At 48.2% G+C, this 22,179-nt stretch overlaps 1 long non-coding RNA gene across 2 annotated transcripts in view; it reads right to left on the bottom strand.

The window, feature by feature from the left end:
* Nucleotides 1–22,179, bottom strand: part of LOC148428415 (uncharacterized) — a 70,791-nt gene that overhangs the window by 35,639 nt on the left and 12,973 nt on the right. The gene's annotated exons all lie outside the window — the stretch shown is intronic.

Genomic DNA, 22,179 nt, shown 5'->3' with positions numbered 1-22,179 from the left:
TGTTTTGAAGTTAGTAATTTTGAAGTTAGTTTTCCACAGGATTTTGCAATCGCTTTGGACGCGCGGCTGACCGGCTCTCCGGACTCGAACTTTAGTTTGCAAAGTTGCCTCCGGGGTCCTCACGAGGACAAGTGGCTTCACGCACCACCTGTCAATAATGCTAACGAGGGCCCGCAGCAGCAGCAGCGCAGCAGCAGCAGCGCAGCGGCGCAGCGGCGCCGGCCCGGTCGCTGCGGCACCGGAGGGCTCGCGGGGCCGGCAGGAGAACGTGCGTCACCCGCATGCCGTCCGGCTAGCGAGAGCTTGCGGCGGCGCCAGGTCTGCGCACAGCTGCGCCGGGCCGCGCACGCCAAAGCAGTGACTTTAGGAACTTTTATGCTATTGTTCATCCAAAACATAAATAAAGTAGTTTGGGGGTGGGGCGTCTCTAGTGCAAAAAAAAAAAGACTGGGAGCAAAAGAATATCAAGGAGAGACCATCGTCGCTAGCGTATTTCAGGGACGAACTTCAAAATAAAAGCATACAAAGGACCTGTGTGTCATCCGTGACATGGTTCATTTTATTTTGAAACATTGACTGGCCGTCTTACAACATTTGGCTGCTTTACTACAAGGGAGTAACAGGCAGCACATTCTGCCAGTGTTATTTCATGACATTGCAGGCCCAAAAGGCAAAAAAAAGAAAACCAGATCTTGTCCCACCCCTATTATTATGCGTGTATATGCCAAAAGACCGCAATAAATAAACAAGTCAAACGGAATCCTTTTTCCGTGTTCTCCAACTGGCGTGAGCAGTTGCCGCTCTTAAGTGAATCAGCAGGAGACGTACTAACGGATCCTCTGTGTCTTAGTAATGTGAACAAGGATGGACTCAGACATTGGTTCAATCCGCTGGCTTCCTTGATTGAAAATAATGCCGTAACAACTTCAGCTAACACCGACTGCTGTGAGCTGCAACGGGCACCAAGTGACGTCCGCCCTCTAGCTCGTCCCGCGACGGTAATTATTGGAAGAAAGGATGCGCCCGACGTAAAAAGGGAATTATCAGCTTCTCTGCTTATCCATTTTTTAAGTTATCCTGTCTAGGACGTACCCATACTTTTGGCCTTCATTTTGGGGGAAAGAGCGCACCCTCTATGTGGGGAACGACGGTATTTATAAATGATGCGGGCGGAAAATGTTTGTAGGCCCTGACGACGCAAAGGATGCGTCAAGTCAGCGCCGCTAACGCCGGTTTAAGAGTCCCCCATTATGGTAAATGAGACAAGAGTATAATGGCTGCTCGGCAAATCATTGTGTCCGCCCACGTGTAGGCTGTCATCAAGACATCGTTAAGGCACAGACTCCGTGATGGCAACGCTAACAAACTGTGACATAAAGGCAGCCGTGTTGATAGGGCGAGCCGCTTGGAAAACTCATCAGTAGCTTGCTAACTCACAAATAATGACATTCTAATTGATAGTGTCGCACTTAGCTAGTATAATAGAAAGCAAAATGTTGACTTTTTCTCTGCTTTGGCGCATCATCCCCTTCTCGTCTTCAATTACTTCCAGTTGTTTGCTTGTTGTATCGAAGATGGGAGCAGATCGGATGTCCATGCCGAGCCCCCGTAGTTCACTAAACGATATTGAGTCAAGGTAAACCGTGTCCTTCATTACTGAAAAAAAAAAAAGAAAATGTTTATCTCCATTCTGCATCAGCGTTAAAGTCTGAGAGAACGTTGAGGCCTAACCGGGAGGTCCCCAACCGCCCGTCCGCGGCCCGGTACCAGTCCTCGGATCAACTGTTACCGGACCGCACCCCAAATGATGATGTTTTGGAGCCGACTTGGTTAACCCTTCAACAATTCCTTCATTTGTGCTTTGTTTGGCTTGAGCTTTGTTTTTCGACGCCACTTATTACATTTTTGTAGTGAGGAAGGACGCTGCGGCTTGCCCCTGCTAGCCCACGGTAAAAATCTCAAGCCTTAACCGGTCCGTGGCGATTCAAGTCAAGAAGAAGAGGACGAAGAAGTTGTTGATCTCACTGACAGCTCCGGTCTCAAGTTTACTCATGTTGTTTAAGCATCGTCCGTAAGTGACTTTAACTGTCAAATCTGATGTATTAGCGTTCCATTCCCTACAATGTAATCGGTAGCGCGCTAATGCTGATTGCGGTTAAGAAAATGGGCATGGGCAAATTTGGCTGGTGTCTAAAACCTCATACTTATGCAAGACAAGAAATAAGGAGAAGACAAACTAATAAATAGAATAGCCTATCGCAACGATGGGTCAAGGGGAGTCAATGATTTGGCCATAAGACAGAATGATGAAAAAGGTAAGCGGTTTTAGGTAGGTAGGTGGGGTTGGGTACAAAGGGAGTTAAGTAGGTTAGGTAGGTAGCCTCAGGCGCCGTTCACGTCACGCGGATGAATTCAGGAACGACAGGCGGCGTCGATGTATCCGTTTGCGTAAGCGCGTTCATATTTTTAAAGGGCTTGATTGCGACAGCCCTCGTTTGCGGTTTCTCTTCATCCGTTCAGACATTTACTTGTTGCCTGAGAGAGAAAATAAGCACTTACGTCTCCCCCATACATAAAAATAAACTTAAAGCGCTGCTGATGATTGTTTGCATTCAACCGCATTACAAAATTAAAATGAAATGAATGCTTTCAACATCCACTACAATTTATTCCGTAACATCAACGGAGGTACAATGCTAATTTACATTTTTTAACATAGCGCAACCTCTAAAGTGACAGTTTATATGCATTTTCTTTTACCAGACAGGTTTTGAATATTTATAGGAAACAAATTATTTGTGTCAACAATAATAATAAAAGAACATTTCGAGGTGGCAACATCGCAGACGTGAACGGTCTTATCTGGGAGATTTGTTGCACAATATTGCCGGCGTTGTGTTTTGGGAAAATGCATTGCATTTGCGCGTGACACACACACACACACACGTGCATGCACAAAAAAGAGGACACGTGCAGGTTTTCTATTGTAGTAGGGACATCCCATTAACATAATACATTTCCTAGCCCCTAATCCCAACACACACACACATGCACACGCACGCTGAGTTTTTTTTTTTTTTTTTTTTAAATTATAGTAGGGACATCCCATCGACATAATGCTCCTAACCCTAACATTTATCATCACAATAGAAGGCCTAATCCTTCCCTCAACCACAATCTAATCAAAGCTAGACTCTAAAAGCAACTTTTGACCCTCCAAAAGAAGTCTAAACATGCAAGGTCCACCAAAACGGTCCTATATATCCTATATATCCTATATATCTACCGACCTAGTGCCCGCAGGCCCCCGCAGGTCCAGGATGCCCCAACAAGACTGTAAAACCTGAATTCGACAATTCGACAAAAACAAGGGGGAGGGGGGAATTCATCGTAGCGGGGACATCGCATTGACAATGCATTTCCTAGCCCCCAACCCTAACTGTCACAGAAAATGACCCGCCCCTAAGCCTTACCCTCACCTCAAGCAAAATCCGATTCAGACGTACACCCTAAAGCAAGTCTTGACCTTCAAAAAGAGGTCTCGACTTGTGAGGTCCACCAAAAGACAGTAAAAGCGGAATCCGGTCCCCACCGTCAAGGGCCGCGCACATCGAGGGCAGCCCCCATAGAGCGGCGGGTATGAGGCCACTATTGGTTAGACTCCTCTTTCATTTCCGGCAGAGGGTCGGCGTCCCCGACGTGCCGCGACGGCTGCGGGGAGCCCCGACTTGATACCCGCCGGGAGCCGGACCCGTCGCCCTCCGCCGCCTCGGGCTGCCGAAAAGCCCGCGCGGTTTCCGTAAAAAGAAATAATACGTTTAAAAAAGCCGCAATGTGGAATTTTGCGTCGTGCGCGTGTTTGGGCACAGACGCGGGAGGGCCGCCATTATTCCTCGCCACGCGCGCTTTCCTTCTCGATCAATCCGCCACGGCGTTATTACCCCCGCTCTGGACAATGACAGCGAGATGGAAACGGCGGCGACTTTGTTGAAGGAAAGCCTAATGGATAGCTGTGGGAAGCCGCCGCCCGGACGCGCTAATTAGCCCTTTGCCGCTAGATTTCAAGCCTTTCCTCTCCATCTCACTTCCCTGCTACAATGCTTATTATCTTTTTAGAGAGCAAAGCACTGATATTCTCTGCATGAACAATTAGCTGAAGACGTGAGCGCTTCCCCTGCTTGAATGGCAACCCTGAGAGGTCGGGGTGGGAGCGGGGCGGGGCGGGGCGGGCGCCACTCTCTGCGGGAGAGCGGCGGGACGTTTACGTGCATACTTTAGCCGCGCTCTTGCAAAAACTAACACCATGAATCATCCGTCCCTCCATTTTCTACAGCCGCCGAGTTTTCTCATACCAATTGTTGCGGAGGGTTAGGTCACGTTTATTTTTTTCTTCACTCAAAAAAAAAGAACAATACTTTTGAGACTTTGATTGATATCCGGAGCGTGGCAAGGAAAGACATACATGATTTGGACCGGACGCTGGCGAAATTCCTGGCCGTACGGACGACATTTGATTCCATTTTTCTATTGCCGGTATGACCGACACTTTTTCCTCCGGGTAGCCGCTCCATGACGACGGGAACCTTTCTGTCCATTATCTCTGCCGAAGACGGACCGTCTTTCATTTTTCGTGAATTAGCGCAACGCTTTCGACATTTGACTCAAGACCCCAAAAGTGTCACCTTCCCATCTCGCGAGTGAGGAAACATTTCATGAGATTGGGCCAGCGTGGCCCCGAGCGCTAAAATAGCAAACTGGCGATATGGCTGCCTGCCGGAGTGGACTGGAAACATCTGTTCACATTATTAATGAATCAATTATATGTCACACATGTGCCGGGCCCGTGGGCCTGTACCGTCGGGGGGAGGGGACTCGCAATTGCAAAAGCCCTTCCCCATTGGGTCACGCCATGACTCATAAACGACCTGCCAGAACATCATGTCAGTCAGTCAGGAGTGGCGTGGCGTGGCGTGGCGTGGCGTGGCGTGGCGAGGCGAGGCGAGGCGATGGGGGGCTGGGACAAAAGGACAGTGCTCGCCGACGTCCACTTTATCTCCTTCGGAGACACAGCAGGGGAAAACAACATCTTGCAGATGCAAAATTTTGTTTGAATTTAATGACACACTGAAATAACCCAATTTTAGCTTTGAATATCAGATCAGAGATTATTGGTGGGTTGCTTGTTTCAATAAAAACGGTCCAAATTGCAGCTGCCAATAACGATGCCCTAAATTCTCAGGTTCAATTCTATTTTCGACGTCACGGCGCATAAGAAACAGTTTGGCGATAATGTAAAAACTACAGCGCAACAGTCTCCCTAAAGTTCCTTTTGTTTGGATTAAGAGCGTTTGCGATTTCCCACATTTTGCGCGGTCGGCGAACGCCTCGCCGGCGTCACGCTCAATACGCTGAAAGCAGTTGTTTTAACATCTGGACAACAACCGGAGCCGATTTCTGCCACAAATGCCTCGAGTGACGCAGCATCCGTGTTCCACAAGATTGTGCGTACGCCAAAAAAACGCAATTAATAATCGAGTCAAACGGAATACATTTCTGTCTTCTAATTAAATCAACTAGAGACTTTGCAAATTCGATGCGATGCGTCTCCGTTTTCGTAATATTCCTGCGTGTGAACAAGGCTGGACCCTGATGTCGGTTCAGTCCGCCCCCTTCTTTTATTCAACATGTTTTTTTTTCTTCATTTTTATTCGCTTGGAGTCCAAATGGCGTGATAGAAATTCAAATTGGGATTTGCGGCTCCGAAGTGGAAGGGGAGATGCACAAATGATAGTTCCCTCGCCGGACTGAGGCAATTTGCTCCCCGTGGCAAGCGGCGGCCCACGGCAGCGGACGGCACAGCCCGACGTTCGCCACGACAGATAAAGTGCCTTTCTTTTTTCTTTTTAACATTTACACAACTAAAAATTGGCTAGCAAATGGCTAGCAAATCCATTTGAAAAGCACAGGGAGCCGTCAAACGTTTTGTCACAGAAAGAGAGCAAATCCAATGAATAGGATCCAGGAAATTGAAGAAGCTTCTCCGTGGGCCGGGATTCACGTGGCTTTTTCACAAAAGAACTGTCCTTTTCCATTAAAAGTGAGCGACCCCCCCCTCCGTCCCGCAAAGACCTACATTTCTCGGCGCGCGCTTAGCTGCGCTTTAGGCAAAATGCCGACTTGCTTTTTGAGCGCATTTGATGTTTTTTCGCGTCCAGACACAAGGGGGGAAATGACTTCCGCTTCGCCGGCCATTTGTTGGCCTTCCAGTGACGTGTGACCCTGTTTGATTTGGTTTCCTTTGCTCACTTTTATCACCTTTCCTCACTTTGATTCACAGGGATGGCGGCAAAGACGAGTTTGACGTTATTGGGAACGGCGCCGCAAAACGCGCTCTTATCACAGTGGCCGCGGACGCGTTCTTAAAGGGGAGGCCGGCAGGGATAGAGGGAGGACGGCGACGGCGACGGCGACGGGGACGCCGTCCATGCGTTAATAAGGACTCGACTTTCATTTCCCAGCAGCAAAAGGTTCAAAATGAAATCCGAATGTATGAAAATAAGGGGTGAGTGGACCACGCCCACCGTTGAAAGCGCTAAAACGTTTCCTGCGTTTTTCTCCAAACTAAGGATTTCAACATGTCAACATTAAAAATGCTCGATTTTTTCCCGCCATTCTTGAGCTGCCTTTATGTATTACTGTAATTCCCCAAACATAAGACCCGCCTGAGTTGAGGACGCAGCCTTCGTTTTGGCGTCATATCCTGGTACAGCGGACCCCCGGATTACGGCTTCCCTGCCGTACGTTTTTTTTTTTTAGGTTACAAGGTGGAAGACTACATTTTTTCCTCCCCTCTGTACGGCATTTTTGCCGCTTTACGGTATCAACAACAAATACAAAATCCAACAACTAACTCAAAAATGTACCGTTTTGTCACGGTTTCGATCCGACGCCAAGCATACGTTGAAATGAATCAGCTGGGGGGGGGCGCATTTCCCACGCTATTAATAATTGAGAAAAGCATCCAAGCATCGACGACAGTGTAAACACGTAGAGAAGAAGAGCGGCGGCAAGTAATGGGTCTCCGTGTCATTGTGATTAAAAGCTGATGGAGCGCGTGTGTGTTTGTGATGGCATTTTGGCACGTGGCGCTTTGTGTAAAGGGCAGGAGAGCTGGCGTGCTTGGCTGAGCCTCCAGCCAATAAACACCGGGCAATAATGACTCATTTAAGTCACCTGATTGCTTCCGTCGGTGACCTTCACACTCGGCTTGAACGCGGAGCAATTAGTGATCGTCTCGTCACCGAAGGAAATGCGGATTACGTGTGGAACTGATGAGACGCGAGAGAAGCGAGGCAAAAATACACACAGTCGCACCTTACTCACGCAGCGCTGCTGACTTTAGTTTTTCAACCGTAAGGTTGTGCGGAGAAGGGCACTTTATCAGCGCTGACCGACTGTCCGTCCGTCCGTTTGTTTTGTTTGCTGATAAGAGCATTCTGGGAATGCAGAACAAACTTGCGTACTTTCCCTGATTGGCTCTTGGCCTGGAAATGTACGTTTTTTCAGCTAGAAGTTTTTAAATCACCTAATAAAGATTTTTTTTTTTTTTTAGTAAATTCAGCAATACCTTGTTGTCCTTGTAGTGTATGTGCCAGATCAAATTTTGACAAATGTTCATGAAACCGTCTTCTATAGTTGCAGAGCAGGAAGTTATAAATGAGAACCGACATCCGGCAACTGAATACTACTCTAGCTCATCCTGTTATGCTAATCACTGTAAGTACGAATATAAAAATGGCATCTGTGCATTCAAACTTTGCCGATCAATCTTCCTCAAACGGTGTGGAATTATATATATGTGTAATTTAAGTCACTGTATTTGGGAACCGTCCTAACGTTCGGACCCCGCTTTTTTGTCTCATATTTGGGAAAATAAAAAAAAAGTCTTAAATGGGCTTCCAGTCAGCTTCTGTATGCCAGATGCGCCCTCTGTCATGATGTCGCCACGCAGCCCATAGCTAAAGTCAAGCTTGCGTGGCATGACGCAAAAAACAAAGTCTCACAAGCTATGACAAAAACTAGCCCCCTAACTGAAAACAAAACAAACAAAAAAAACAGAAAACATCCCACGTGTGCGGCACACATCTACATGTTGTGCGAGACGTGTCGTAGTGTCAATTTGTTGAGGCGGCTAAATATTGGTACGTCTATCTATAAATATCTATCTATTTATTTATCCATCCACGTATTTCTGGTCATTTCCCGTGCCAATATTGTGACCATTAGAGAGGACCTTTAAGATTTGTTTTTTAATCTAGCAAGAAAGAAGCACGTTGCGACAGACGGAGAGGGACGCGCGACCCCTGGCGACCCCCCCATCTACGCCCGCATTGATCTAAGCGTACCAGCTGAATGCGACTTTCCCGCCCGCCGGCCGCCGCGCCAGGGGTCGGCGTCGTTAGCCGCCACGCGGTTAGGGGGTTTACGTGGTCGTACGTAGCCGCCGCCGGCCGGCCCTCGCTGGAAGTCCGGCTTGAATTGCCAGGATTTACTCGATGAGTAGGATCGGGCAATCCCCTCGAGATATCGCGATACTAAGTATATACAGTACGTGGTGTGGACGTATTGCAATACGGGGTTCGCTTTCCAACTGACGCTGCGTCGGCTTTCAAGCGCCTCATTTTTGCCATCTTTTAGGGTTTGTTTTTTTTCAATCATATTTTTTTCTCACATAACTTGGTCCTTTGAGTGGGATTTTCGCAAAAGAAAAAAGCAAAGTTTTGTGAGAGTTATCGATACTAACAGACCGGAGAAAGGGCACCAAGGTCTTCCGGCGATCTCGGGCTCCCCTCTTTGCTTTAGTATGTTTGTTTGTGGCGTGCAAGCAACGCGCTTTTCTGCATCCAGTATATCCACGTTTGCATCCCACTCTGCAGCTTGCGAAGCAGGCGCGGCCATCCGTGCCGAAAAGGGGGCGGGGGCCGTTCGGGTTCGCGGCCAAATAAGAATTGGCTCCTTTTTCACCGCCACAAAACATGAAGGCGACGCTATAAAGCGGCAGCCCGCCGCTTCCGGACATTCGTTCGGTCTACGGGCTTCCTCGGCGGCAAGCTCATTACGCTGCTCCTCATAATTTATGACTGTTGATTTTCTAATGGCTTCTTAAAGGACTTTTACAGAAAGCAATTTTTTTACGGCCCGTTTGTTTAAGTGAACGCGGCGCCGGCCGGCCATAAAAGAAGAAGGGATGAACCGGAGGCCGATCTCGCAATCTCTTTCCCAAACTCCGGGATGAAGGACGGCGGACTTTGAAACGGCGCGGGCCGGCAAGTGGCTTCTCCCCACGTGTCCCGAGGCCCGGAGGCGCGGCGCCATTTCCGCCCGGCTCCGGGAGAAAGCTCTCCGTTGAGTTCCCCGGCTGACTTTTCCCTGATTCGATTTGTGGAACGTGGATTACGAAAAGAAAAATCACGACAAAAACTAAGAAAATAATCAATAGATAGGACAATTCCAATTCAGCCAAATGGGAACAAAATTTCAACTTCAAAGTTGTATGCGTTGTATCGTGCAACTCATGTGATATGTCGGCCAATGTTCAAAGACATGCGCGTAATGATTTGTTCGAGGTTTCCAATCCGCTGTTACGAGAATGAGCGAGTATGCGGCGCGTGATGAAATTGCTGCTTTCCATCTACCCGGATTTCTGACGGCGACGCTCAATCAGTCATTTTGCCGCATGTGTCGCCAGGAGGCTGCAAAAAACAGGCAATTACAGGTAGCCGACACGCGGCCGCGTGCGTGACGGCGCCGCTCTCAAACTCAAGGCCCGGGGGCCAGATCTGGCCCGCCGCAGCCAATTGACGCTGTCGCTGATTTGACTGCTAAAAAATAGTGAACGCAAAGTGAAGGCCAAAGGCAAGCTTTCAAGCGCTCAACATAATGTAGCCATGCCGAAATGAAGCTTCTGTGGACCGTTTGGGGCCAAGCTTCTGTAACAGCTAGTGCCCTCTGCTGGCAGAGACAAGCACTGCGGTTGATTTGGAAAAACCCTTTGCCTCGCATACGAGAACGTTGAAGTGGAATCCTATCGCGAAATAAAGATGAACTAAAACAAGGATTTTTATATTTATCGCTTAATGCGGTTATGCGGCACTTCAGCTTTGAAAAAACATTGTTACGGACCAATTTGTAATCATGATTTTCAAACAAGATACGGATTTGGAGTCACGGGTACTTAGGGTTAGGGTTAGAGGCGGCAAACTATCAGCTGTTGATTTACGGAGTCCGATCGCCGCGAAAAAGGCCGACGGCGGCGCGGCTGGCGGACGGACTTCGCCCGCTAGCTTGGTGTGACGCCCATTCCCCGACGGATGCAAAGGCGGGAGCCCGGCGAGAGCGGTACTCCCGCCAACGGCGAGACACGCGCGGTTCTTTTTGACGGCCGTCTTACTCGGTCGGTAAAGGCCCGACCGAGCGCGGAGAGCGAGCGATGTTCACCGGTGACTTTGGCTTGAACGACTTCCCGCGCGGCTCATGACCTAACATTATTATTCTTTTCATCTTCTCACAAGCTGGAAAGAGACTGTGACTGAATCCAAATTAGCGTGTCAGATGGCAGAGCTGGAATTAGATTGGAACCTCGCTGGGGGCGTGGGGGGGGGGGGGGGCTCATTCTCTCACCTTGAGGAGATGATCAATTAGAGAGACTGATTGAGTCTGGAGCCAGCTTGCCATTCAATTCGACTTTAATTGGATCTCTAGCCTCTAATCGACTTCCCTAATTTTTCAATTAGCAATCAACATTAGAGATTTTTCATTATTTTTTTTTAAGACCATAATACATTTGGAGTTGCTAATCAGCATGGCTGCGAGGACACACATGCACACACACACAAAAAACAACAACAAAAATCTTTTGCCAAATGTGTAATCAGCAGCGTGTCAGCACCACGCCATCAACGAGGTTGCTTATGGAGGAGTAGCCAGAAAATGACATTATCAGTTGACGGACTTCTGAAAAGTAACAATATTGCGATAAACACAACAGCCATTCAATGTAATCAAAAGGCGGTATATTTTTTTCAGATGGCAACTTCCAAGAATGTTGTTTTTTTTTTCCTAAATTTCTGACTGATTGATCTGATCGTTTTGTTGGCGTTCCCTTTGGTGCAGCTCCATCTAGTGGATGCATGTTGCAAGCCCGGCCACGACTGTAGCTTCTATTCCATGCGCCTACTCATGTGGCACGCCCTATGCATGAAAACTTCTCAAATAGGCCAATAATGGGAGGTGCGCCTTATAATCCGTTGCACCTTAATGATTATTTCATCATAACGCCAAAATTTTAAACGTGTTTTTCCTCAAAAGTAGGGATTCCAACTCTCAACATTCAAACGGCGCTAACTTTGCCGACGCGAGAGCTCCGTCCAAGTACGATAAATCATCTTCAAGGAAATGAACCCCGGTGTAGTATTTTCACCATTTTGGGCTCTTTTTCTTCCACATCATTCTGGCAGTATTTTCGCCAAGGGATGGCATAACCAAGAGGTCATGCCATTCTGAAGAAGTGCGTGTGATCACAATCTGGATGAAATTTCAGCTAGCTAGTCGAATTGACAAAACGCGGCGCAAAACAGCTTTAAGCGTTAAACTGGAACTGAGCAGGATCTCCATTTTCCTTTTCAGAGACGGGCCCGATCTTGCGAAAACGCCTCACATATATCTGTCGTCGCAGGCGCGGGACACGCCATCGGATCGGGCCGGAGGGGTCAAGGGGTGATTACGGAGTGGAAATTCAGGGGCCGCTGTATCATGGGGGTGCACGCGTGAGGCTAAGAAATAAAAAGGGAGCGGCCCTCAAAGGGCAGCCGGCGCTCGTCCCGTTCATCGAATTACCGAGCGGGGAAAAACTTTTTTTTTTTTTTTCGTCTTTGCTGAATGGTCAAGCGGCATTCAAGGACGCGGAAAGGGACGGAGGGGAAGGAATTATGCTAATGTAGGAAAAGGATGTAGATGAAGCCCTCCTTGGCATGTTTGCGTCGGGCCGAGAAGTGTTTGGAGGGGACTTAACCCCTCGGCACGCGGGTACGAACGTCCTCTCTTTGGGGATATTCCCAAATAACTTGCTGTGGCTGGATGAAATTGCCAAAAGTGGGTCTTAGTCCGGAATCCCACGAAAGGACAAAGTCCGTTGCGCCGTTTTGCCCGGATCTTAACAGAGTTTGGAGGAATCGCCAAAAGCGACGGGATGGCGAGAGCGGCTCCCTTGTTCCTCCGGCGCGCTGGAAAAACTCTCAACAGCGTCCAATTTCCAAGCTGCCTGAGAGAGAGGCGCGGCAATCCGGGCATCTTGTGTGGGCGCCAGGCACTTGGGGAGCATTAGCCGTGATCTACGGCTTTGTTTACAGTTGCAAGTTTTGGCGCCACTACACAGTTTGATGCCCCCCCCTGCCCCCCATTACCGTTATTTGCAAGGAGGCAACCATTTGACTGCAATCGTCCCGGCTAACTAGACCGCGCGGGAAGGCGTTCCCGGTGAAGGATCTGACTGGGACACGTCGCCATCACTCCTCCCGATATTACTGTCATCTTCCGGCGCGCCGATATAATTATTGCTTATGAATAATGCCGCGCAATATCTGCCTCTAAAGCCAGCGGCCTTTAAATTGGCCCCCGAAGGTTGCTGGATTTTTGCAAAGCGTTTGATAAAACGGGCTCCTTTCTAATACGTTTTGCCGGGGAATTTATTTCCTGGCGCCCGACTCGATTGCGAGACGCAACGCCGCCGTCGGGCGTTTTATGAGTTCGGCCGAAGGGATGACGCGCTCCTAGTTTCTCATCCTCCCGGGGTCGGGGAGGGAGGGATGCGGTATTTTTCCAAACGGCCTCCGCTCACTCTTCCTCGCAAAAGAGACGGCCGCTCGCTCTGTCCGAGTGATGTCAAAATGATGCGGGAGTTGCGACTGGATGACTGACGTCTACCGTATTTTTTGCCGGGGAGTTGGACTTATAACCGCATAACTCAAAAGGGACCACGCGTGTCTTTGAATAACGTGAATTCAAAGCTGAACTAAGTCACATCATGTCATTTACAAGGCTTCCAATGGAACCCTATAAGCCTACACATACCGACTTTGTGTAGCGTTTTTGGCGGCCCTCCAGGACTGGCTTTGGACACGCCTGACCTAGAGCATTTCTTAAACTCCGCGCAAGCGAGGAAGACAAGACACCCGCAGGGTGTCCCTCTTGACCTCCCGTACGCATTTAGAAGGGACGTCGCGTTTTGACCACCCGTGCAATATTTTAGCCTCCTAGCGTACGCTTTTCCTTTGATACCGGGCGTCGAAAACATCAACTTGGGTGCAAATTACCCCCGAAAACTGTCGCGAAAATACGGACGGCGCAAGTCACTTTTGCGGCGCTGGAAAAAAGTCGTTGAGTGCATAGCGCAATGACGCTAGCTCCTACTTGGAATGCAGAGGAAATCATCTACCCGGCGTGAACCCGACTCATCTTTTTTGCCATCCTCGGCTCAGCCCCTCGGCTGGCGAAATCCGAGAGAGGCGCCGCGCGCGTGTGTGTGTGTGTGTTGGGGATGAAATTAAAGAACAACAAATATTAATGAGGTGCTACACTGAGAAATAATGATGTGTGCACTCCCTGATAGCATCTGTACTTTCTTAATGGCATGCGCAATTACGCGGGCTTCCATTAATATCGCAGGCGGGAGCTGTCATCGCTAAGGGCCTCGCTTCAATCACCGCGTGCCTCTGTAAGTACACGGAAAAGAAATGGACGTGCATGAAATATGGCTTCGGCGCCCGCTATTAAGCCGCATCGACGGCTCCTGGTGAATGTGGGGGCGGAGCCCATGGATCCTGAGAGATATTTGTCATGGCGAAGACAAAAACTATACAAATGGCGGTGAAATATTGTCGGATGGGATCGAAAGTAACGACTGGAGATTTGAGGCCTCGTCTCCAAAACGCAAATAAAAATACAAATTCAGTCGCTTCGCCCTTTTATTTGGCCAGTCCCTCCATCGTTACATCGAGATCATTTGACACGAAAGGGAAAGCGCTTGAAAAAGACACCAGGGAAGTGAAAATGAAGTTGGAAATTGCACAACCGATGACCGTAATGCCCCAAATATAACACGCACCCGTGTATAAGACGCACCTGTAATTTTGGCGTCAAATACCGCAATTTTCTACGATACCGTGATAAGAACCCTGGCAACAATGTAAACGCGATAGCAAAACAGAAGAAATGTCACCTTTCTAAACTCTTCGTGTTTGTATCCGTAAGTTCTACATTTGTTGCGTGTTGAATGTATTTTGGATTTCCCACATTGCGAGCGGCCGGCAAACGCCTCGCCTGTGTGACAATGCGCCGGAAGGAGTAGTTTTCTCTTGAGTTTATTTGACTATAAATTCCCAAAGTCGTGCAGTTTACGGTTGTGTGTAATACCCAAAGTCCGCAATTAATACTGTATACAAGTCAAATGGAATACCTTTCTGCGCGCGCTAATCGGTGCAGTCTTCATTGAATCAACTGGAGATATCAAAACTTGTACACGATCCTCTCCATTTTCGTACAGTTCCTGTGTGTGAGCACGGATGCGCTCGGACGTTTGTTCGGCCTGCTCGCTTCTTTTCTTGAAAAGAACGCTGCAACAACCTCAGCTAACGCTCGCTACTGTTAGCTGCAATGGACGCTGACGGTGCGTCCCGTTACGGTAATTATTGGAAGTAAGAGTAAAAATGTCAAAACTCAGCTTATGCGGCTAACAGAGCAAGCTTGTGCCAATGGTGTCGAGAAAAAAAAAAAAGGTCATTTTTAAATAACCGTTTATAGGACGCACCCAGGCTTTTGGCCTTCATTTTTTGGGGAAAATAAGTGCGTCTTATATTTGGGGTATAGCGGTAGTTATCAAACTTCTAGAAAAATGCCTTCCCTTGGCTAAATTATTCAAAGTAGAATGTGAAAGAATTTGTCCAAAAAACGGACGCAATACTGCCCAAAGGTTAGTCATTTGTCAGAGAGCAGCAGTAGAGTATGACAACAAGGGCCATTGGAACTGACAGGCAAGTGATAGACAGTAGATACATGAGCCTAGCAACTGCGTAGCAACCGATATCGCCACACATTCATATGTCTGTCGCACCTTATTGCAAAGTTATTTTTGGACTTGGCCGCGAAAAACACAATGCACAAAGTTGCTTCCGGTACTTTTACCCTTGAAATGTTATCATAAAGTAGGTAACTCGTACCGTGGCAGGAAGGAACATACAACACTTTAAAGATTGCTTGATACTTAAGGTTGGAGGTAGAGCTAAAGCCATTAAGTTACAATAATTGCCATGAAATCAGAAAAAAAAAATCCAAAACGAGGTCAGCGGGTGTCCCAAGACGGCCCGTGTTTGATTTCACTCGACATGCTCAATATTTACCCAGACAAAAATATGGATCCCGTACGACTAAAGGGATAAGACGATCGCCGCGTCTGCTGAGGTTGTTCAATATTAGATTATAAATAAAATAAGCTCCAGTCAATATTGAAGAAAGTTGAGCGCTTCTGATGGGAGAAATCCTCTTATCGAGTAGAGCAATATTTACACAGGACCGACGACAAATATTAGCAAGCAAAGAGGTGGCCAGAAAAGATAAATATAGTTGAGCGGGAGGAAAAAGGAATACAGAGCAAGGCTCATTTCCAAGGGTTGGTTGGCGCTAAAAGCGGCGATGAGCCAGAATAGAACTAGAGGTCCACTAGTGGGGAAGAAAAAAAAATTCAATTCATTGAATGATTTGAATCAGATTGCACTTATCCAGACAGCGCCGAATCTTCGCAATGAGATAAGCGCATTGCGCTCGGCCCGAGTGCGCGTTACCAGCGGCCGCCATCTTAATTAGCCTCGACTCTCCGCCGAGGACACCGGCCGAATGCATGGCAGGGACAATATGCGGGACGCCGGCTTTTAGTTACCGCAATTATTTGGCTCAATATTGAAATCGCTGAAATTGAAATTATTCATCATGGTTTGTCAAACATGTCTATTTATTGCCCTTTTTTTAACAAGCACTATATAAACAAGGCTTCAGGTCTTGATAGTTACAAACGATAATAAACTCAAATAAATAAAGTCAATAATCATTTCAAGAAAGTCACCCGAGACGTGGCAAAAACAGGGCAACACAGCGAACTTACTTGCCCGGTGCAAAGCAATGAAAAAAAAGGAAAATCTACCAAGCGCATTATTTGACTTTTGAGCAAACGTTCATCGATCCGTCGTCATTTTTGCTCATTTCAAACTGAATGTATTCAAATTTTGGCTCTCAATTGACAGTTAGCGCTGCATATATTAGGAATCGGGTGAGCAACGCAATGCCATTTCACACTGATTAGGCTGAGAAAAGCAAAGGTTTTTGCCATGCAAACGTGGGAAACATTTCCCCCTGCCGGTAGAATGACAAAGTGCTTGATTTGAAATGTTTTGAAATGTTAATATCGCCGGGGATCAGCTTAATTAACGGTGGCAGCCAATATCGTGACGGCGATTCAAATTCAATTAATTGTGCAGCCCTAGTTGCTACTGACGGACGGACTGTCGGTCGGTCGGTCGGTCGGCCCCCCGTAAAACCTTCCAGATTTATGAAAAATATTGAAACTGGGAAGAGGGAAGTATATGCGCATTCTTAACGCGCAGGAAGCATACATAAATGCGCATGGGAATAACTGAGTCAGAGAGCATATGCACAAATTGGAGGGACGGACGGACGGACGGACGGACGGAAGGGCTTACGACTGGACGATGGATATGGCTAACGACCCGACGGACGGAATGGCTTACGACTGGACGATGGATATGGCTAGGGACCCGGCGGACGGACGGACGGACGGGGCTCACGCGCTTGCACACGTTTGCCCATTGGACTAAGCTAAGCGTCATGGACGGACAGGCGGCGAGCTTCAAGTGAGCGCATCATTCACAAGGCGTTAATCCAGCATTCCTCCCGCCGCCCGCGACTATGCAAACACACCCTCTGGGAGTAAATTAAATAAAGAGCTTTTGAAAGGGAAGCAATTTGATACTCCCCACAGTTTGTTCTTCACTCTCTTCCGCCGCTCGGCGAGCAGAAACATCAGTCACCTCTTTTTTTTTTCCTCCCATCTTTGCAGGAAACAGACATGGGCATGATGGAAATTGCCTCTTTGGCAGCCCCCTGTGAAGAAGAGCGTTTTCATATTTCCACGCCTTTATCACTTCCTTTGAAAAGCGGGGCGAGCGGGAGGGCGGGGGCGCTATTTGCCATCCCTGCGCGGCCCGCCGCATTTGATGCCTCGGCGCCGCCGGTTACAGCCGATCAACGGGACGGGACAAGAAAGAGCGAGCTCGGCGACGCCGCGTTTTGAGCCCCGAGCGAGGTTACGGCCGACGGCGCGGGACGGCGGCCGGGCCGCGCGGGTGGGAGTTAGCCCGGCGCCCCCGCCTGATTCTCCTTTGCTTTGATCGGTGTCGAGCACAATCAACTAAGGCTTTTGTTTTTTTTTCTCCCCGTTTTTCTCTGAAGCCAGATAGGAGAGGTTGGCCCGCAGCCGCGCCCGAGCTTTGCTGCGCCACACAAGTGAGCGCTGTCTCTCAGACAATCTTTAGGGGTCACGCAACGCGGGGGCGCTACGTATTATTCATCTCATCGGCACGTACTACGCATACATCAAATCAATCGGAATGAGGAAAGCTTAGCGGAGAGTACTTTATTCCCGCGTTTTACCGGCAACAGCCAAATGAGTACGGCGACCGCACTTGCGCATCGGTTGCCAAAGTTGGAAGCTTTTTCTCGCCGTGGCCGTTACAAGGCTCCGTTGGCAAAATGGCCGTCTTGCATCGTCGCGCATTGAAGCCTTTCCTTATTTCGTACGTCCCGCTACACGAAAAATTCCCTTGTAACATAATATGCAATGTTTTCTCTGGATTTGCCTAGCATTGAAATTCACTATCGTGAAAAGAAACGTGCGGCAAAAGACAGCAAATGGAGTCTACGGCATACAAACAACACCACTCTATAACAGAGGTAGAGAATCCCAGTAGATTCAAACGATCAAAGGCCTCACCGGGAGTTGTTTACAGTATTTAGGTCACGGTGGTCTTTTTCAGCCCAATCATGAAGGTGTTTGTACCAGCGAACTTCCATAAGCAATAGCTCGTCCGCCTTGTTTTTCCGTAAGGTAAGCGTTGCAGAAAATCCGGCCGGCGGGGAGGGGCGCGGTTGCCGAAATAACCTCATTCGACGCGCGGAGCTTGCGGACGCGTCCAGCTTAAAGCAAGTTTAACACTTGAAGACAGCAAGACGAAAGACGGATGAAGCCAAGCGAAAGACGTTCTGCAAGAAAGTCGGAGGCAAATTAGGAAGGCGATGATGATGAAAAGCGCTTCGGCACATTTTCAAGTAGTCTGCGCAAGAGAAAGAAGGGATGAATAAGAAGGAGTGCATGCTACAAACACAAGCGGACTGAAAAAAAGCCACGGCGTCACCATTTAAGGGCTGAAGACCGTGACTAATAAATGACTTTTGACCGGATGATCCAAACTTTCCTCCAACAGTGTGAGAAAGACGCGGCGCATGGCGGGAATCCAAAGGAGCGCACGAGGATGGCAAAGGACCCAGCGGCGGCCCGGATAATTCCTCCATAATAAGCAAGCGTCTGCCACCTCGCCGAGATCATTTCAAGCACACGTAACCATCATAACAGCGCATTCATTACCTCTGCCGGGGGGATTACGCTAGCAATTTGTTTGTTTCTTTGTTGCTTAACGGGATTACAAAAAAGTCCTTGAGCGACTTTCAGAAAACTTTGCTGCAGGAATTAACTACCGGAATTCCCCACGTAGAAGAAGCCAGGCTACTGAAAAAGGAGACCAACACTGTCAAGATAACGTTGTACGGACGGAACCCTTACGATCATACAGAGAGCGAGCCGGTTACGATATGCATGATATGCACGATGCACGATATGCAGCTTTTATTCAATGAGGGTTGATGTTCCATGGAGTCGTCGGACGGAGGAGGATCATACCGCATGCGGCTAAAAAGTGCAGGCGCGCGCGTTGCCGGTCAACGCTGGGATAGAATGTCCTTGGATATGGAAATGGGCAGTCCTCCGGGCACGCCGCGCACCTCGGCTCCGAGTCCGGTCCGCCGTCTCATCTATATTGATGCGTGCGCGCTATCTGTAACATTATTAGGCGGACCGCTCGCGCTACGTGACCTTGGCGGGGGCGGGGGACAGGTGGAGTGAGTGACGCGGGAAAATTCAGAAGGTTTGGAAACGTGAAATGAAATATGTACGTAAGAGACGAGTCCAGCGGTATCTGGTACGGTGTGAACTTTTGACCGGCACAAAGGAACGGGATTATGGCTGATTGATTTTACAGTCGAGAGGATAATCAAGACAAGACGAGCAATAACGACTATCGGCGTCCTGATAAAGTTAACGAGGAGTCAATAGGAGAGAGGTGCTTGATGTTTAAACAATGAGGGCTTTCCGGCTGCTGATTTAAGCGGACCTAATTGCTGCAACATGACAACTAAATGCCTCCTCTGACGTATTGGCCGCCTTTTCTTTTTGTTTGCTTTTAAACCGTTAAATAGCTGTCACGCAAAACTGAACGTTTCATCGGATGTATGCGATGGACGGAGGTGGGCGGCTTACATTTTTTCGCCGGTCCGTCATTCGCCGGAGCCGCGCCCACTTTTCCGTCATCGTCCGCCCGTCATTTTCTCAGCCGGACGGAATCGCAATCGTGGGTCGGTCAGTCCGTCGCTCTATTTTTCCGCCGCCGCGAGAGGCGACAGTTAACCTTTTTTTTGTGCCCCGTCATTCGTCAGGCACTGGTCTACTTCTGTCTGCGCTCATACTGATGCTTTTTTCTGTTTTTTGTACTTACACAAAGTTAACACCATGTCTGCGGTGCGCAGCAATTGAAACACAACACAGTAACATAAGTGTAAGACAAAAATAAAAACAAGAATCTCAATACCATCATGTTTACTATCCCACATTTGAGGAACGCAGGGGACGAGAGTGCGATTCACGATCACGTCCACCGGATGGCATCATCATGCTTTACATGACATGCATGACAATAAAACTCATGAATCTTGTCGTACCGCTAGCCCTAATGTAGCAGTTTTTTAAACTAACTACATTGTACAAAAATATAAAGCATATTTTCCACACTTTTAGGTAGGTACGCCTTGACAACTTTTTGAGCTAATCTTATTTGGTGTCGGAACGGTAACTTTTTGAGCTAATCTTATTTGGTGTCGGAAGGGTAAGTGGGGTGGGTTCTCTTTCCTACGCCATCTGAGCCTTGCAATTTACTGTGTTCTAAAAGCAAGCGTTTCCCCTTGATTTTTGCCTTTTGTAGCGTGATCTTGAAGAGATATCAGCATGTTAAATGCTGCTGAAAATAAAAACCAAAGAGCGGATGGCGCCAGGAGATTTCTCAGACGGTTTGCACTGCGGTAATGTCACACGACGCTGCCAGAACTCCGACAGAACTTAACAGGCGCATAAAAGCGCCGACATGTCGACAATAATGACAATAATGGGATTTTTTTTTCCTTTCTTTCCAAGCGATTGTAAGTAACACACACGCCTGCCTATGTTAGAAGCCGTGAACGCTCCCAGGAATTCCCAGGTAACATAAGTAAGTGTTTTGGAGCATATGATAAAAAGACCGCTCCGCGTCAATATTGACTGAGGAAGGGATGTTTGATCTTCAAGTGACTTTGAAATGATTTGCAATTCCGCAGCCATCGCTCCACCTGACAGTAACAAGTCCTTGATGGCAAACCAATCTCTGACAAGTCCCTTTTCCTTGCCCGGCCTTTTTTTTTTTCTTAGAGATAGTCTTAAGACTTTAATCCGGATCCCATGACGGACCGATCCAGTCAATAGGGTAAAGAGAAGCTCACGCCGGGGATGTGCGCGCTCCTCCAAAGGCGAGCTCCGGAGAACGCGCTCGGCATCTCAAACGGCGGCTCATCGCAGATGAAAAGTATTGAAGGGGGGATCGATGCTTTTTAATAAGTCTTTCGCTTCTGTCCAATTTGATCTCGGTGGATTTCAATCAAAAAGCGAGGCCGAGGTTTGTTTATCGTTCATTAAATCTATTGCGGTGAAAAGATATGCCTCGCGCCTGCTTTTTTTTCCCATTGCGACGATCGCGACGCACCGCACCCGGACCGACCCGTTACCCTGCTCTCCTCACCTCCACTAACGTGCCTGACTGATAATGGATCACCGGCACAGGCCGCACCGCGCTATGCAGCCACGTGCGAGAATTTGCATGCGCTTTGTCACAAGTGGCGATTGTGGCAACTGACGGTTGTCAAAAAGAAATCAATAAGTTGCCCGCTTCTGTGAAATACGCATCCCCCGTTTTCAGCAGGCACACTGAATGAGGACCAAGAACATCTTGGCTGAATTCAATTGCCCGCTGTGCGCCTGGAGCTAACACAACATGTAAATCACTTTTAGCCAGACGACACTTCACCGCGTTCTTATCTCATTAGACAAATGCAGTCCAAAAGATTGGGTTTCCGCTATCAGCCCAAATAAATGACGCGATGCGCAGTCAAAACACTTCCTTAATTGGATATTGGCGAAACGGCCCTTCTAATCGTAAACAGCGAAAAGTAAGGATGCGGCGGTCGGGTCGGAAGGGGCGACGCTTCCACAAAAGGCTATTAGCTTAGCATTGACACGTCTTAAACTGCTCCGTGTGTTTCCGGCTTGTGCCGCCGCTTTCACGGGTTTACAACGGGCTATCGCAGACTAAGTGTCGATGCGGCGGCCACGTTGGTTGCGGGGAGGGGGCGAATACAAAGCGCACATAAAATATGAACTCACAAATGAGGTCGAACTAATGGGAGTCCTCAGTTTGATTCTCTCTTCACGCAGGCGCAATGTCAGGAGTCTCAAAAATACTTTGGCGGCAGTAACCATTTGCGAGCTCATCTGGTTCGGTAACAAAAAGGTAAAGAATCTATCCCTTGTCGTGTTGTGGGTTGATTTGGCTGAGAAGTAGCACTCAATGTCCTTACCGCAAGAAGTCATCATTTCAAGTAGGACTCCTGGTGTTGCCTGTTAAAAGCTTTTGTTTTCTTCAA

The sequence above is a fragment of the Hippichthys cyanospilos genome, chromosome 2 (genome assembly GCF_059441005.1).
Source record: "Hippichthys cyanospilos isolate Australia breed blue-spotted pipefish chromosome 2, RoL_Hcya_1.0, whole genome shotgun sequence".
Classification (NCBI taxonomy): Eukaryota; Metazoa; Chordata; class Actinopteri; order Syngnathiformes; family Syngnathidae; genus Hippichthys; species Hippichthys cyanospilos.
Note: the sequence above shows the minus strand (reverse complement) of the source record. Positions and strands in the feature narration are given on the sequence as shown.